Here is a 6,097-nt window from a genome sequence, read left to right as displayed (position 1 = left end):
ACTGGAAATCGAGGTTTGGAATGATAAGAAAAGAACTATAGGTAAACGTCGTCATTTTCTAGGAAGAGATAAGTTCCCTGGGAAGCTCCACCAGAAAAAGCACCACAAGCTAAACCACGTCCACCTACAGAAGATAAGACTGCTGCAATAGCCACGAAGCCCCGAGAAGTAGAAAAAGTGGATCACCTAGCAGCATTAGCAATGCATCATTTGGAGAGACCAACCATGGCTTAGCCCTCAATTATGACTACAAAATATCTCATGAAGGATTTTGGCAGTTGTTATCTAGGCCACAATGAGAGTCATACTTATTATTTGGTTGAGAAAATGGCATGTCTTTTTGTAAGAATTGTGAAGGCAAGAGCACTTCCATCCAGAAATTCTACAGGTAATGCTCTATTTTGAGATTTATTTTCCCACTATATTGTAATAAAAAAATTCAGCCATGCATAGATAAATCTTGTATACTAGGATGGTTCCTCTATTGATGATATTTAGCAATCTTTAGAAAATTAAATTCAGGTTGCAAGGAGTTTTCAATTTAATTGTAATAGACTGTAGTTAGTGTCAAAATTAGTGATGAATTTTGATCTCCATAGGACACCAGACTAGTCACTTTAAGAAAATATTTCAAATATATGAACATGAATAAATTTTCGAGAGATGTCATGAGAGATGGAATTTTCTAGCCTAGGAGGTTTCTCATTGTTTGTTTTTCGAGAAAATAATATTCTTAGTTAATAAAGTTCATGCCGAATGACTCAAACTCTTGTTTGCAAATAGTTAAATTATAGGTATTTTCTTGGCTTGATATTCTTTAGAGATGCAATGATGTTCATTATGTTGGTAAGAATTGTGGAATGGTAAGGACTCCATAGGGCTAAGAAAGTTGACTAAATTATTGTCCCTATGCATTTGCTGCGTAGAATATAGGCATAATGTATGAGTTTCAATTGTCAAAAACACTCATGGAATAGTTCATAGTTTGGTAAGTTTAATTTTGGTTCTGAAATATTTGGTTTGTTACAGGGTATGTAGGTGATCTATTTGTGAAAATGAGAGTGGAAGGCGAAATTGTTCGAACACAAAAAATTCATAACACAGCATATCTTGAATGGGACCATATCTTTGCCTTTGGCAAAGACACACTTGAATCAGCTCCTGCCATGGAGATTTTTATATGGGATGGAAGCAATTCAAGGGATGACTTCCTTAGGGGAGTCTGCTTTGATCTCTTGGAGGTTCCAACAAGATTTCCTCCAAAAAACCCTTTAGCACCTTCATGGTTTAGGTTGGAAGGTGATGGTAGAGTCAAAGGTGATATTATGCTTGCATTTTTAATGGGAACACGGGAAGACGAAACATTCCCGGAGGCTTGGCAGTCTGATATAGGAGGTATTAGGAATACAAGATCAAAAGTATATTTATCCCCAAATCATGGTATATAAGGGTCAATGTAATTGGAGCCCAAGACTTGAGATTCCTGAAAAGATAAATTTTCATGAGCTCAAAGTGAGGGTGCAGTTGGGTAAACAGGTTTTGAGGACTAGAAATTCTAATTCTAGAACCTTGTTAATCCCATTTTGGAATGAAGATTTGATCATTGTTGCAACTGAACCATTTAAGGAACAACTTATGCTATTGGTTGAGGATCGACCTAGTAATGGTGGTAATAAGGATGTGGAGGACATAGGCCAAACCAGAGTTGCACTAAATCCAATTGAAAGGAGACTAGATTACCGTATGGTAAGCTCAAGGTGGTTCAATTGAGAAAAAGTAAATGGAAAACCAAATGTTAAGTATCATGGAAGAATTCATCTATGCTTGTGTTTTGATTGGGGATATCATGTAATGGATGAGGTTTCCCATTTAAGCAGTGATTTAAGCCCAACTACTAAACAGTTATGGAAACCATCTATAGGTGTGCTCAAATTTGGAATTTTGGGAGCCAAAAACATGTTACCTATGAAAACCAAAGGAGGAAGAGGTACAACAGATGCCTACTGTGTAGCAAATTATGGGCAAAAATGGGTTAGAACGAGAAAAATTATTGATAGATTTTACCCAAGCTGGAATGAGCAATACACACGGGAGTTTTATGACCCATGCAGTGTTCTAACCTTAGGGGTCTTTGATAATTGGCACATCTACATGAACAACCCAGATAATAATTCTTCATCACTCAACGATTTTCTCATTGGAAAAGTGTGGATTCACATTTCAACACTAGAAGGCAATCGAGTTTATAGAAATTCCTATCCATTGTTGGTTCTCCAACTTTCTATTGTGAAAAAAAAGGGAGAAATTGAACTTGCAGTGCATTTTTCTTGCTCTACGTTGTTTCATGTTGTTCATATTTACTCTCAACAATTGCTTCCTAAGATGAATTGTTTGAATCCTTTGAGCCTAAGTCAGAAGGACATGTTAAGAAACACAACAATGAAGATTGTTGGATTGGGATAAGCTCGTGCTGAGCCACCTTTAAGGCAGGAATTGGTGAAATATACGTTGGATACAGAGTATAATATGTGGAGCAAGAGGATAAGTAAGGCTAACTAGTTCAAAATTACGAATGTTCTCTCTGGAGTTGCATTTGTTTCTAAATGGGTCGATGATATATGTTAGTGGAGGAATCCCATTATAATAATTTGAGTGCGTTTCCACTTCCTTGTCCTGGTTTGGTACCTAGAACTCATGGTACCAACAGTTGTCTTCTACATTTTTTTCATTGGAGAATGCCCCTATAGGTTTTGGTCTAGGATGCCACTACACAAGGATACACGAATTTCCCATGTAAATACCGTTGATCACGACGAACTTGATGACGAATTTGATCCATTACAAATCTTTGAGGCTTCTAAAATTGTTACAACAAGATATGATCGATTAAGGATTTTCGTTGCAAGGATACAGACTGTATTGGGTGATTTTGATACGCAAGGGGAGAGACTTCAAGCTTTTCTTATTTGGAGAGATCCTTGTTCTAGTAACATTTTCATTGCTATAAGTTTCATTATCTCATGTATGTTGTACACTATTCATTTAACCCTAGATTGTAACTAGTATTAGGAACACAGTGCCCTGTCATTGATACAACATGTTTCTGGTAAACGCGATAGCAAGTGTGCACCTATAATCAACAAATAAGTGGTTGAAAGTGACAATTTATATACTTGAACTATTAATCAAGATAATTTTGCAGGAACCATGTGACTATTATTGAGGGTTTATTTGACAAATTACCTAGTAAAGGAAATAAACCCTAGCTACCCTAGGTGCCTCCAAGCCTGTGAAGCAGAAAGGAAAATCCTAGGAAACTGCCGCTTCTAACCATGGAAAGGAAAACCCTATTAATGTAGAAATTGTACCTGAGAACGAATGATGGAGCAAAGAATTAGTCGCTGAGTGGATGTGTCATCAAGGCAGTTGCAAATAACCTGGAATCCAAAGAAGAAGAGGTCTTTGGAGCATTGACGAGCTTATTGTTGATAGAAGGAGTTCTAGAGTAAAACCCTCCCATCACAAACACTCAGAATGAGAAACTGAAGTGAGGGTTGGGTCGACTGGTTTGAAAGACACCACAGAGAACCAATGTGAGGCTCCCAAATGAGAAGAAGATGCTCCTACCGAATTGTAACTGAAAATACCTGTATTTTTCAATCCGATGGTAGAAGTTATTTGAATCGTCTAACATCAAAATCAACGTTTCACAACAACACAGGTAGCATGGGAGAGACTTATTTTCAGAGGGAAACTCCTTACGACATAATTAAGATTAATTCTAATAAGCAATTCTTACCTATTCCATAATCCAATGAACATTAACCTCTTCATTAAAACAGAATTAACAAACTAGTGTAAAATGACATATTGGTGAAACATAAGTCATGCAATCCCAATGATAAGTTAGGTGCACAAGCTCTAACAATGTACATAATACTTCTTTTCTTTTCCCACAATATTGCGGCTGGAGAGCATGTCGAATTTTGCCTCTTATCAACCATATGCAGTAAATTCAAAACAAGTTATAAGCCGAAAATCATTTGTTTTTCATTACTCGTTATGCAAGATTCAGAACCAAAATATATGCAGTAAATTCAGGACAAGTTCATGAGGTGACAATCATGTATTTGACATTACTGGTTATGCAAGAGTTACGATTTTACACGTTTTAAAAGCACAAAAAGTGCTTAACTACTTACAAAATTCAGCATTTGATGGACAGTTCGGGCTTCGGAGAATAACTCGTTAGTTTCCCATGCTTCCTAATTACTCTCGACAAGATGTTTAAGTTGAATTAAGTGATTGAGTTTTTGGTTACGTTAGCTTAATTACGTGGCGTCTACAGAACTCAATTTCGTAGTCAAGAATTAATTCAATTTTATAGTCCATAGTTAATGATTTGAGTATATTTTGAAATGTTTACTCACAATTTAATAGCATTTATTCGTGTGTATGTTTATACGGTTACTTAATAGGATTATAATTTACCATTTATCTTATTTAAATTGAATATTAAAATTAATAAAAAAACTAAAATCAAAACAATTACTAAAATTAATAAAAAATAAAATTAAAACAATTTATTATCTTTTCGTATTTTTTATACATTTTATTATACGTATTTCAGATTTTGATTTAGATTTCAAAAGAGTAAACTGGGTAAACTTTAATGGTTAAATGCAAACTATAGAATTTCCAACCATAATGTTAAATACAAACTAGTAACCATATTTAAATATTTAATTTATATGTCAATAATATTTTAAACAAGCGTTGCAGGCAACGGTAGTCCCTGCTGAGTTTGTAAATAATTTCAAGAGATTCAATCTAGGAAAACATGTGTGATAGCCACTATTAAATATGGAGTGGAAATATTGGGTTTTTGAAATAAAGAGGAATCGTTCAACGAGATGCTCAAAGGTATTGAAGCACTCGGTCCCCGTCTGTCGCCTCATCCGATCAAGAAATAAGTGCCCTAACGGTATCCAGCTATAACCTTGGACTTTCTGCCTATTATCTCTGCATCGGGACCTTCCTTTCATTCCTACTTGGGAAAGCACCGTCCACCTATGGGGAAGTGACACTCAACCCTCTTTGGGTTTTTCCTTCGGGTTTTTTATTTAGGAAATCTATGTTTTATACTTTATATTTATGAATTAATTATGGAAAATTTTAAGGGTTAATATTTGCAACTCGTTTAATTTTATCTCATTTATCAAAAAAAAGATTCCCCAATTTCTGTTTTTAAAAAAATGATTTACACTAATTTTACAATATAAAATTGTTTTAGTTTAAAAATCACCAACATTATGTAGAAAGTATATATAAAATCATTATAAATTTGAATAATTTTACAAATATATTAATAAACATTTTATAGTTTGCATATTAAAAACTAGTGAGATTCGCTAATATCTGTAAACTACAAGATAATTTTCCATCCTTAAACTTTTCCTTGAAACCAACCCACCATTTCACTTAACAATTTCCCATACCAACCGTTTCCCATACCAACAAAGATAAAGTAATTTTAGTTGTTATAGTACTTATTAATTTCACACCTTCCACTGTAATTAGAGGGTGGTCCTCTAATTCGAATAATATTTGTTCGCATGAAGTTCGTGCCATTCCGTTATTAACCTTGACCCCATTGAGCGGTGCTTTCTTCATGGAGGGATATCCGCCCTACCTTGAGCTTTCACTGCAAGACCCAACGTGGTACTAGTATGTATCCACGCTTTTGATGCGTCTAATTTGGCCCTATTGTGAATGCTACGACATAGGTAGATCTACCACCACTAAAGGTCTACCCATTAACCTATAACCATCAGTCGGGGCGCCCATGCTATCACCCCATGTATCAGGTATGAAGTACGAACTACGATGTAATTTAGGTAATGGGTTCTACTACTCAAGTATAAAGATCAAGATCACAATCATAATAAACTACTTAAACTGGATATATTGTTGGATTTTATTTTAGCTATGCTACTGTATTTAATTTTGGGTCTCGATCTCGAAAGGGTACTTTATCTCAAAAATCGAAAGCTTAATCTTCATAATCTTCATCTCAAAAAAAGCCCACATTATATTT

At 35.0% G+C, this 6,097-nt stretch overlaps 1 pseudogene; it reads left to right on the top strand.

The window, feature by feature from the left end:
* The first annotated feature begins 243 nt into the window (after nt 1-243).
* LOC149177892 (FT-interacting protein 7-like) lies at nt 244-3,063 on the top strand (annotated as a pseudogene).
* Nucleotides 3,064-6,097: the final 3,034 nt, after the last annotated feature.

This window comes from Pinus tabuliformis, chromosome 4_1 (genome assembly GCF_031772625.1).
Source record: "Pinus tabuliformis cultivar Carrire ecotype Pingquan chromosome 4_1, CPIR1, whole genome shotgun sequence".
Lineage (NCBI taxonomy): Eukaryota > Viridiplantae > Streptophyta > Pinopsida > Pinales > Pinaceae > Pinus > Pinus tabuliformis.
Note: the sequence above shows the minus strand (reverse complement) of the source record. Positions and strands in the feature narration are given on the sequence as shown.